Source organism: Leucoraja erinacea, chromosome 23, assembly GCF_028641065.1.
Source record: "Leucoraja erinacea ecotype New England chromosome 23, Leri_hhj_1, whole genome shotgun sequence".
In the NCBI taxonomy this organism is placed as follows: domain Eukaryota; kingdom Metazoa; phylum Chordata; class Chondrichthyes; order Rajiformes; family Rajidae; genus Leucoraja; species Leucoraja erinaceus.
Genome location: NC_073399.1, coordinates 3,307,916 through 3,320,236, shown reverse-complemented (window position 1 = coordinate 3,320,236; position 12,321 = coordinate 3,307,916). Strand labels below are relative to the sequence as shown.

Sequence of the window (12,321 nt, the reverse complement as noted above, 5' to 3'; positions counted from 1 at the left end):
TGTGAGTGGTTTAGTCATGTAACCTGTTTTTAAACTGTTGTCTCATATATGGCTTGACATAATGGCAGCATTACAATAAAAATATCCCTTATAATAAAAAACACTCCGGGTTCTACTTCCACTCCAGAAACTTGTGCATATGGTTAAGGCCAATTCTTCACTGCTCTGCTGAAGAAATACTTTCACTGAGGGGGTGGGAGATTGCAACCTTCACGTGGTCCACCCTGTTTTGAGTAATGCAATCAACCCGACGTGCACAAACAAATAGATGTCGTTTTTCATGCCAATTGATCTACAACTTTAGGCTGTGCAAGCCATTCGCGATCGCGGGTTGACGCCTGTATGGCCGTGAGTAGTCGTCCAAAGAGTCGTACCTTTTTCTGGTCACCGCTGGATTTTCAACGTTGAAAAATTTCAGTCACCTGCTTGCGACTGTGACGGGTGCCGCAGTCGCCGAAAAAATCACGTAAGTCGGACAGGCCCTTTAGACATAAGCCCAACTAAGGGCCATTTTAAAGTTTAATTTATTGTTGTCACATGTACTGAGGTTCAGTGAAAAGCTTTTTGTTGTATGCTGTCCAGCTAAGAAAAAGTTATACATGATTACAATCAAGTTGTCCACATTGTACAGATACAGGATAAAGGGTATATCATTTAGTGCACGATAAGGACTGATAAAATCCTATTAAATGTAGTTCAAAGATCTCCAATTAGGTAGATGGGAGGTCAGGACCAAACTAGCTGGTGAGAGGATGGTTCAGTTGTCTGACTAATTCCCCTGAGTTCAGTGTCTTTCTGGGTCATTTCAGAGGGTAGTTTAAACGTAATCATATATTTTATGGATCTCGTGTCATGTGGAGACCAGGTCAGGTAAGGAGAGGAAGGCAGACACACACTGCTGGAGTAGCCCAGTAGGGCAGGCAGCATCTCTGGAGGGAAGGGAATGGGTGACGTTTTGGGGCTCGACCCGAAACGTCACCCATTCCTTCTCTCCAGAGAAGCTGCCTGCCCCGCTGAGTTATTCCAACAGTTTGTGTCTACCTTCGATTTAAACCAGCATCTGCAGTTCTTTCCTACCTACACAGGTAAGGAGAGGATTTTTATTTTGCCTAAATTATGTTAGTTAACTGATAGATTGTTATGATATAATCATCATTATTAAGATTAGCTTTTTATTCAAGATTTATTTAATTAACTGAACTTATCCCCCTGCTGCCATGGATGGCTTTAAATTGTCTCTGGATTATATGACCTGGGCTACAAGTCCAGTAATTTAACTACTGTGCTATTGTACTCCCTTGTATATAACTATTTATGATAATAAACCCAATTATGCCTTGCAATCAAATTACACACTTACATGTTATCGTGAAAATTTAAGAGAAAAAATAAACCCCAAATTTTACAATTTGACTTTGATTTTTATTGGGGAAAATACCTGTAAACAAGTAAATGGAGCATTTTTATAACTTTTCTTTCTCTGCTATTCTGCTTACATAGTGACGTTTTTTTTACAAACACAGTGGAAGTGTGTAACAATTGAACAATATTGTCACCCTATCTCAAAAATAAATAAATGAAACTTTTTTCAATTGGAAATTCTATCGTGTCAATCTTTGCATCCCAAGAACTCTTGGAATATAGCATCAGGGACTGCTTCTCCAAGACTTTCACTGATCTTTCAATGAAGCTACAGAATAGGAGGAATAATACCCTGTGATGTTCAGGTGCATGGAAGTGCAAGTCAGTTGATTGTATTAAATGCAGTTCGAATTGAAACAGAAAAGCCATTATTTTTAATCATCTCTCTAACCAAAATAAAATTCTCATTGTACTTTGATAACTTGTGTTTTTGAATACAAACCATCACATTGTATTGCAATGAACATTGCTAAATATAGGATAACATTTGGTGGGAAGTTACGTTAAAATAATGTCTAACAAATTATATAATATTTTTGATAGAAATACTTAGGGATTTCGATTAAGCCTGCATCGTGACAATTTTAAAGGACATGTTTCATTCCTTGCTTCATCTTATGTGTACATTGTTCAGAACAGGTAGATAAAGCCATCTGAAGGAGGGTCTCGAGCGAAACGTCACCCATTCCTTCTCTCTAGAGCTGCTGCCCATCCCGCTGAGTTACTCCAGCTTTTAATGTCTATCTTTAGATAAAGCCTTGCAGTTATGAAAAAGCGCTGGGCATATATGCCCAATTCTTTCCACAGAAGGATACATATCTGTAGACTATTCTCCACCAGTCTCTCCAAAACCAAAGTATATATACTGATATCATGATCACTTAAAGAATATATACTATTTTTTACCAGAAACTAAGATAAATTTGAAATGATAAATTTATGTAAAGTAATTTACATCCTTTGTCCTTTTTTTTCAAATATGAAAATATGCTAACATGGTTGAAATAGTCCATTGTCCAAATTTGATTCATTCAAAAAGGATTTAAGTTTCTAGAAAAAAATGAGATGTGTAGATAATCACAATTATTTTTACAGGGTGGACGTGTCAAATATTAGAGAGGGTGGTGTTAAGTTGAGAGGAGAAAAGTTTAAAGGAGATGTGCGAGGCACATTCCGACACAGAGAGTGGTACTCATCACCAGAGGTGGTGAATTCAGATATAATCACCATATTTAAGTGGCATTTAAAGAGGTTACTTACAGAGGCAAGGCATCGAAGGATATGGACCAAATGAGATTAGTACTGATGGGCAGCAAGGCCAGCTTGGAGATAGTGGTCTGACCATTTCTGTGCTGTACAGTTCTATGGCCGCAAGACACTTTGTAGCTGAGACACTAATGATAAATTTATCACACACAAATTGAAGTTACAATAACCCACTTAAATATGGACCAGGTATGTTTTCCTGCATTTTCCATTAAGATGATTTAGATAATTTTGGAGCAGAAACATTGTTATGTTCACAACATTTTTGATCACATTTTATTTGTGTGCAATATTAATTTTAGATGCGAAGCTGAGGATGAATAATATTTTGATATCCATTTAAAAGCTGCAGTTGTCAAATAAATGCAATTTATTCATGAAGATCTTTGTAGAGTTAAATAGTAGAAAGCATTTGTGTATTGTGAAACCTGACAATCAGTTACCAAACCACAGACGCTGGAGGAACTTGGTGGGTCAGGTAGCCAGCATCTGTGAAGGGAATGATAGGCAACGATTTTTGTCAAGACCCTTCCTCTATAGTAGGGGGGGGGAAAGAATGGAACAAAGACTGGTACGTGATGGGTGGCTATAGGTTAGGGGGTTTTCAAGATTCAAGAAATTTATTGCCATGTCAACAAGTTGATAGGAATGTGTCTTGGTTCGCTCTCAGACAGATACAATACAGTACAATACAACCACCACATACACCACAATAAATAATACAGACAATACCGTACGAAGGACAATATATACAGGAAGGACAGTACCCAGCAGTGTTATATTAAGCGTAAGTGCAAGTGCAAAAGAAAGTGCAAAGTGATTAGTGCAAATTCAAATATCCGATGGCTTGGAGGTAGGTGCTGTCTCTGAAGCGAGATGTTTTACTTTTAATGCTTCTATATCTCCTTCCTGATGGGAGGAGATTAAAGAGGTAATGTTTGATTTGCAGATGACAGACACAGGCAAGAGATAAAAAGGAGACAAAAGGATGTCATATAAAGAGGGAAGAGAAGTGAAATGTAAAGCCAGAGGAGAGATATCGGTGAGGGAAGAATGGGAGGAAAGAGTAGTGGGAGTTGAAATGGGGGTGGATGGGATGGATGAGACACAAGAAAGCGAGGGAGGGGGAGCGGGGGATGATACTTAAAACAGGAGAGTTCAATATTCATACAGTTTAGGTTGTAAGCTACCCAAGCGGAATCTGAGGCGCTGTCCCACCAGTGTGCGTATACTCTCAGCTGGCACTGCAAGACAAAAAGGTCGGTATAGCAATGGGACGAGGAGCTAAAATGATTAACAAGCAAGAGATCTGGAAAACCTTGGCAAAAAGGTCGCATAGTTTACTCAATGTCTCTCCGATGTACAGGAGGCCACGTCAGGATCACCTAATGCTGTTGATGAGGTTAGAAGAGGCACATGTGAACCTCAGACTCACCTGGCAGGGCGGCTGAGGTGCATGGATGGAAGTGAGAGGGGAGGTGTAGGGACAGGTTACATTTCCTGCTCCTTCAGGGGAAAGCACCTGGGCAGGGTTGAGCAAACCATAGAATTTTAGAGGGAGCTGTCTCTGCAAAAAATGTAAGGGGTGGGGCTGTGAAGATGTGACTCATGGTGGGATTACATTGATGGTGGCGGAAATGTTGGCGAATGATGTCATGTACAGAGGCTGGTGAAAGGTGAGGACCAGGAGAACATCTAACCCTGTTCTGTCTGGGGGAAGAGGGAGTGAGAGCAGAACTGCAGACCCACGGGTGAAGGATCTGCCCACAACAACAGGGGGGACAAAACATGTTTGCTTAATAAAGAGGAGATCTTGGATGTCCTAGTGGAAAGCCATGTCTTGGGAGAAGATGCGGCATGGAGACAGAGAAATTGAGAGTAGGGGATGGCACGTTGCAGTGTTGGAGGAGGAGTAGTCTAGTTACTAGTTACTGTGGGAGCTGGTGTGACTGTACTGGACGTCAGTCGATGCTCTGTCCTCTGTGATGTAGTCAGAGAGAATGTGAAAAGAGTTGAGTCACCAGTATTCTTTTGATATTTAATAAAGTTAAACCATTCTACTAAGTATTGCCCTTTGCTGAAATTATGGCACAAGTTTCTTTGAGCTAACAAGAAATCCTTGCTGCCTAGGAATTCATGACTTCATAGTGAAATTCATTGCCACAGACAGCCGTGCAGGCCGTCATTGGATACTTTTAAAATAGACATTGACACGTTCTTGATTAGTGAGGGTGTCAAGGTTACGGGGCGAAGGCGGGAGAATGGGATTGAGAGGCAAAGATAGATGAGCCACGATTGAATGGCAGATTATAGACTCGATGTACCAAATGGCCAAATTTGGCTCCTATAACATGAACACGCATATATTTTGTTCACATTTGCTGCGTTTCTCTGTCAGTTTCATCCATTAGTTTTTCGATAGAAAGTAAATAAGAAGCACATCTTGTAATTAGTTTTCAAATGTCTTAAATATATTGAATCCGGTCGTTGTAAGGTTTGAAAACTTTCTTTAAAAGGTGCAGGGCAACTTTATGTTAGGGATCTAAAGATAGACACAAAAGGCTGGAGTAACTCCGGAGAGAAGGAATGGGTGATGTTTCGGGTCAAGACCCTTCTGATCCACCATAGGTTAGGTATCCACTTCATTCCTGGTTGATTTGCCTGAGGACTTTGTCGACTGTTAACGTTCATATGTGTCCAGAGGCTGGATACAAAGAAAAATGTGGCTGCATGTTTAATTGCAGAAGGGGCGGAACCAACCATGTGGGTTTTGTATCCTTGCTCCAGAATTTAGCTGCAGAACAAACGGGAGACTTATTCGTTTGAAAGTTAAAAGAAAAATCAAATAAACCTGGGCATTGTATAACATGGCATCTTGTCACGCAGACTAGGATGTTTCCAGATTCACTCTCAGGACTGAGAAATTAAACAGATACAATAGAGATGCTGTGGCTATTGTATAACACACCATCTCTGCAGGTTATTTGCATGGGCGTTTTTGCATAACTTTGAGTTTGAGGCTAGTGAAGAAAGCAGTTGTTGGCATAATCAAATCTAGCGAAAACAAAAGGATGTATAGAAACAGAAAATAGGTGCAGGAGTAGGCCATTCGGCCCTTCGAGCCAGCATCGCCATTCAATATGATCATGGCTAATTTCAGTGGAAGATGAGCTGTAGTAGGAACAGAGCCCGTTAGGATATGGAGGCGGAAATAAATATTTTAATTGTGTGTATGTGATCTGAAGCTAATCCCCGGTTTATGCATGATAAATTGGTGGTGAGACTCATTTAATGTCTGGTGGTTGTTAGACAGAACATTGGGATTAGGGGCCAACACTTCTGATCATATTCCACCTGTATGCCTTCCTGCCGAAATAATTGATTTACACCAGAAAGCTTCCCACCAACATCTGTCATGCTTCCCAACACCATTCCTGCTAACCTACCTGGCTATGTTCTAGCCTCCTGGTCCACAAATATTACCTTTCACACACCTCCTTTTCATGTGTACATTTTGGCTTCCTCATTGAAGTCATGTCCATGGTTCTATTAGAAGTTTAGAGAAGACTCACTTAGTTGTTTATTGGAATGGAGGGATTTTCTTTGGAAAATTTGAGCAGAATGCACTGCGCACATGGGAGTTTATAAGAATGCAAACGCACAAGATTCTGAGAAGGCTTTCTAGGAAGATGTTGAGGCGATTTTACCTCTTGAATGGGTATCTAAAACTAAGAAGTTCATAAGTTCTAGGAGCAGAATCAGGCCATTCGACCCATCGAGTCTACTCCGCCATTCAATCATGGCTGATATTTCTTTCCCTCTCAACCCCATTCTCCTGCATTCTCCCCATAACCCCAGACACCCTCATTAATCATGACTCTCTCCATATCCGCCTTAGAAATATCCATTGACGGCCTCCACAGCCGCCTGAAGTGTTGTTTTGAAGCAAATGTCACCCTTTTAAGATGAATATAAAGGGTGATTTCTTCTCCCGGGTGGTTGTGAATCTCTGTAATTTTATGCTGCTGTGAGCTGTGGGAGTGCATCGTTGAATATATTCCATGCTGCAGCCCCAATATATATCTGCAGATGCTGGTTTACAAAAGAAGATATTGGGTGCTGGAGTAATACCCTGCATGCTGTACAAAATTCAGTGGGTCAGGCCTGAATATGGAACAAATTGGAGGTACCAAAAGTTTTACTTCTGCTGTATTTTGTGTTTTATAGACTATCCCTTGATTGAGATATCGGTGTACCCACTTCTTATTGAAGCTGGACAAATTGTAAAAGTGCTGTAAAGTTGGAAAAGAAGGTGTCAGAGTTTTGAAGCATTCAGTTAACCGCCCAACATTTATTCAACATAGGACAGTTTGCTTTGTTATGCCCTTGGCAACAATGATTTGCATGTTTGCAGGAGTATCAACATTTAAATGACTGCTCGAGAATTGATTTCAAACCTATAATAACACAGGTGATTTGTTTTCCTATTGAACCAATATTTGGATGGTGGTATTCAAGAATTAAGAAGATATCTATCTACATTTCAATGCAATAGTGGAATGTACAATGTTTGAGATTTGGGATATGGAATGTATTAGAACTAAATCAGAGCAAGTGATCAAATGTTTGATTTACAACATTTTTACGAACATTTGAGAAACTAGAAAGTACCCAAATCAGCTGCCAGCTCTAACGAGCACAGAACAATATATTTGTTATTGTCAGCCAACATTAATGAGGATCTGTACTTAAAACCCCTGGAGTGTGATAGTAGTTTTACTTCTGCAGTATTTTGGTATTATAACTATCTTTGATGTCTCCGACCGGATTGAAGCTGGACAAATTGCAGAGGGTGGTGAAAAGTTGCCCAGACGCATCACATTCAGTTCCTCGCTCCCCTCCATTTGAGTCTGTCCAAAGCAACAGCGCTGTCTGCGGAGGGCGCTCAGCATCGCCAACGAGAATGCTCTCAAACCAAATAACATGGTGACTGTTTACCCTCCTGACCATCCGGGATGGCGGTACAGGAAGATCTCTCCGTTGCCGAACCAGTAGGTGGAGGAACAGCTTTGAGATTCCGGCGGCTGTCACTGTACTAAACTAAATCGTACCTCGGTGACTCAAATCACCCACACCCCCCCCGAACATTTGATTATTATTTATTCAAATCGTTTGCTATGTCGCTCTTCCAGGGAGATGCTAAATGCATTTTGTTGTCTCTGTACTGTACACTGACAATGACAATTAAAATTGAACCTGAATCTGTATTTCCAGCATATTGTTCTTTCATCTTTTTAAATATGCCTCACTGGCAATACTACATCAGCATTACAGAGAGTAAAGCTAATTTAATGTTTCAAAACAAGTCAGCGGAAAATTCAGAAGGAAAGAGGCAATGGAATAAATAACCTCCGACGGTCTCTTACGTGATCTGCTGGGAGGCAAAGGAAAAATCGTACAGGAGTTGCTTGATACGTTGCCCACCCCACCTATTTTTCACCCCATCGCAACCATCCAAGTAATACTAGCGTGGTCAACTCTGGACATGTCATCTACCTTTCCTGGTTCATTTGAAATTCCAAGCACATTGTGATTGGGAATTAAAGTAGTGTCTTTGTATCATACACACAAAAAAAAACGTTTATAATGAGTAATTGGTTTTCTCGGAAGCCTGAAATTTTTTTTTTGTTATGTTTTTTGTTATTACTGATATCATGCACAATGGAGCAATGATATAAATATTTAAATCCATTCTTGTTCTTTAATTTAGAAGCGATGTTTGCTAAGTCTTGAGAATTTGCTGCTTTGTGCATGGATCGTTGCATCTAATTGAAGCCTCAAAGGAGACAGACCCTTAGCTAATTATTTTATCTGAAGGAGGACGTCTCCTGGTTGCCCAGCACTTTAACTCCCCCTTCTATTCCCAATCTGGCCTTTCTGTCTTGGGCCCCCTGCATTGTCAGAGTGAGGCCCAGTGCAAATTGGAGTCGCATCCCCTCATATTTCGCTTGGGTAGTTTACATCACAGCGGTATGAACATTGACCTCTAACTTCAAATAGCCCTTGCTTTCCCTCTTTCTCCATCCCCTCCCCCTTCCCAGTTCTCCCACCTGTCTCACTGTCTCCGACTACATTCTATCTCTGTCCCGCCATTCGCCTGACATCAGTCTGAAGAAGGGTCGTGACCCATTCATTCTCTCCAGAGATGCTGCCTGTTCCACTGAGTTACTCCAGAATTTTGTGTTAGCAGGTAGCAGTATTGTACTGTGGTTTTGGTCTAGATCATAGGTTCAGTTCAAGGAAGCTAATTTGAATCTTAAATCTTTTTTAGTTTTTTTGTCAGGGTGAGGAACATTAATGGTGTAGATGGAGCTTTTCCATTTTAGGCATTCTTTATCACTATAAAGTATTTCAAGCTCAGCCAATGTATGGGCACGTAAATCTCAATATGTTCTTCTCCAACAATCATTGCCTTAACACGTAAACCAGTGCTACAATTTACTTTCCACCCCAGACATACAGGTAGCAGTGTAACCAATGGCTATGTTAAAGCAGGAATGCACCATGCTACTAAACATCATTTTTTGCTACTGGTTCCGGGTATCCGTGTACTTTGTCTGAAATGTTAATTTAACATGAAGATGTAAGAAAGCTGGGGGAAAATTGATATTGATATGGTGAATCAAAACTGTTCAGAGTTGAGAATCAGGTACAAAAGTGTGGGCTCCACCAGCTGCATTGACATGGTTAGTTAAGGCAGGGCAGATTTTACAGGTGACTTTATAGCTTTAGGGCACAACAAACGTGTATTCGCTAGGAATATTGAGCAAGCTTTGTGTATGACGTGCATGAAATAACCAGATTAGTAAATAGTTTATATGTATTTGTACTGCATTTCATTCCTTAAAGGGTCTTTTATTGTTCTAATCACTCTCTATTAATATTCACAACAAAATACAGTGCCCTCCATAATGTTTGGGACAAAGACCCACCATTTATTTATTTGCCTCTGTACTCCACAATTTGAGATTTGTAATAGAAAAAATCACATGTGGTTAATGTGCGCATTGTCAGATTTTAATGAAGGCCATTTTTATACATTTTGGAAGGGCCTGTTTCCATGCTTTATCTTTTAATCCATCCATCCACTCACCCACCCACCATGCTTTTCACTTTAAGCAGTCATGGGCTACAGGTTCCCAGCCTTCAACAAGGGTGGTACACGCTTTTTAAGGAAGACTTGAGCATAAACTTAAATCTGTATGTCTGCATGGTAAACCGCTCCACGTCTAAGCACTGGTGTCATTTGAGTCACAAACGCTGACTTTTCCTAGTTCCCTTTTACTTCATATTAGAAGAGTTGTGTTGCAATTCCAAGTGGAAAAACTTGTTGAATTACTTTTCAGTTCTTAGAATGGTTGTATTTATTTAGGTTTTCTGCACCTCACTGTTATGGTTGAAACAGCAATCTTGTTGGCTTTTGTCCTGAAAGCAATGGAGTACAGATGCTTCACATCTGAAATGTAAATACTCTGCAGATCTGATAGCATCTGTGGGAGAAATATTTAATGTTTCAGTTGAAGGCCCTCCACTGGTTTAAATGTTCCAGAGGCTAACCTTTCCCACATTTACTCTAACTATGTACATAATGAGGTGTGTCATACTCTGTTGTGGCTTTGTGAGCCATCCTTTGTTAGTCCTGTCAGTTGAGGTTGCCTATTATCCTTAGATTAGCCTTGATGCAATCTTGCAAATTTTATACAAACAGCCATGTGCGTGTTTACCCTGTTGTGACAGGTGGTCGAGTTACAGGCTCTTTAGCTGTAACTTCACTGTCATAAACTCCTTCCTGGAGTCATCAGTTATCACAGAATTTTCAAGATTTTCCTGAGAATACCCAAATGAGTATGAATGAGCTTTCAAAACAATTGAGATAGTTGAGAAGAGAGAGGCAGCATGGTGCGAAAATCGATGATTCCAGCTCATTTCCTTTCCCTGATATGATACAAAGGCTGATATATTTTGAGTTATTTTATATAGAACCTTACGGCCCTGGTGGTCACTAAAACTGTGGAATGCATTTAGTGAAATTAGTTGTACAATTCAAAGTTAAACTATACTTTTTATCATGCCATTAGGCGATAGTAGACAAAAGTATTATGAGTGGTCCAAGGGCAAATGTCACACCTTTGACACAGGTGGGAAGGATAAGAGAAATGTAAACAATTGGAATTAGGGTGTGGAGATGTAAGAGGAGACAAGGTCTCTGTTGACCACACTACTTGCTATCTGTCCATTCTTCTCCCTGCCTCCCTATCCATCCTTCCACTGCTCTCCCCCTCCTCCACCTCTCTGCCCCCTTTCTTATCTGCCTCCCATTCATCCTCATTCCCCCATTCTCTCTCCTGCCCTGTTCCTTCTCTTCCTGTTTTCTCCTCACCTCATGCTCTCCCATGATAGAAAACCAATACCAGTACTGATCTCCCAATGACTCTGGCTGGCTGCAATTCTTCTAAAATTCTACCAAGTCCCATTATTTCCAAATCCCCATGCTTAAGGACCCACTCTGACTGCAGTTTTACTTCGTAGTCTCATCTTTATTCTATGAATTGTCCTCCAGCCTAATAACTCTCAAATATATTTGCAATTAGTGATTTTGGCATCTTGCCCAGCTAAAGTTTATTCGATTGGTGGTTGTGCTTTCATCTGCCAAGCCCTAAGCGCCAGTCTTTCATGTCTTTCCTCCCTGTCTCCCCCACCCTGCTGCGCCTTAAGGTTTATTTCATTATTTTACATGCTATGTAAAACCAATCACTTCGGCCAAGTTTTTGATCATCTTCTTATGCGACTTGTGTGACATTATTGTTGCTACTATTCCCATGAAGTGTAGATGGTGATCAAGAATCACAATGGGGTTTTGATCAGCTGAGCAAGTGGGCCGAAGAATAGCTAATCGTGTTCAATTCAGATGAGTGTGAGGAGTTGCATTTTGGGAAGTTGAGCCAAGGCAGGACATTCATGGTGAATAATAGGGAGTGTTGTAGAGCAGAGGGAACTTGGAGTATAAGTAGACAGTTCTCTAAAAGTGTTGTCACAGTGGTGAAGAATGCTTTTGCCAAGCTGGCTTTCATTAGTCAGGGAATTAAGTATAGACTTTGGGATGTTATGTTGCAGTTGTACAAGACATTGGTGAGTTTCACTTGGAATAATGTCTTCAATTTTGGTTGCCCTGCTGTAGGAACAATTGCATTAAACTGGAAAGGGTGCAAAGAAGATTTAGGAGGATGTTGCCAGGACTCCAAGGCCTGAGCCAAAGGAAGAGATTAGGCAGGCTTGGCCTTTTTTCCTTTGAGCGCAGAAGGTTGAGGGATGATCTGAAACAGAGGTATATAAAACCACGAGGAGAATAGATGGGATGAATGCAAAGCCTTTTTCCCCACAATTGGGGAATCAAAAACCAGCTGACATAGGTTTAGGTGAGAGGGGAAAGATTTAATAGGAAACCGGAGTGCAACCTTTCCACACAGAAGGTGGTTGGCATATGGAACCAGCTGCCAGAGGAAGTAATTGAGTCAGGTGCAATAACAACATTTAAGACATTCGAATAGGTACATGGCTAGGAATGAAATAAGG

At 40.6% G+C, this 12,321-nt stretch overlaps 1 protein-coding gene across 1 annotated transcript in view; it reads left to right on the top strand.

The window, feature by feature from the left end:
• Positions 1-12,321, top strand: part of tbcd (tubulin folding cofactor D) — a 151,971-nt gene that overhangs the window by 55,061 nt on the left and 84,589 nt on the right. The window lies entirely within an intron of this gene.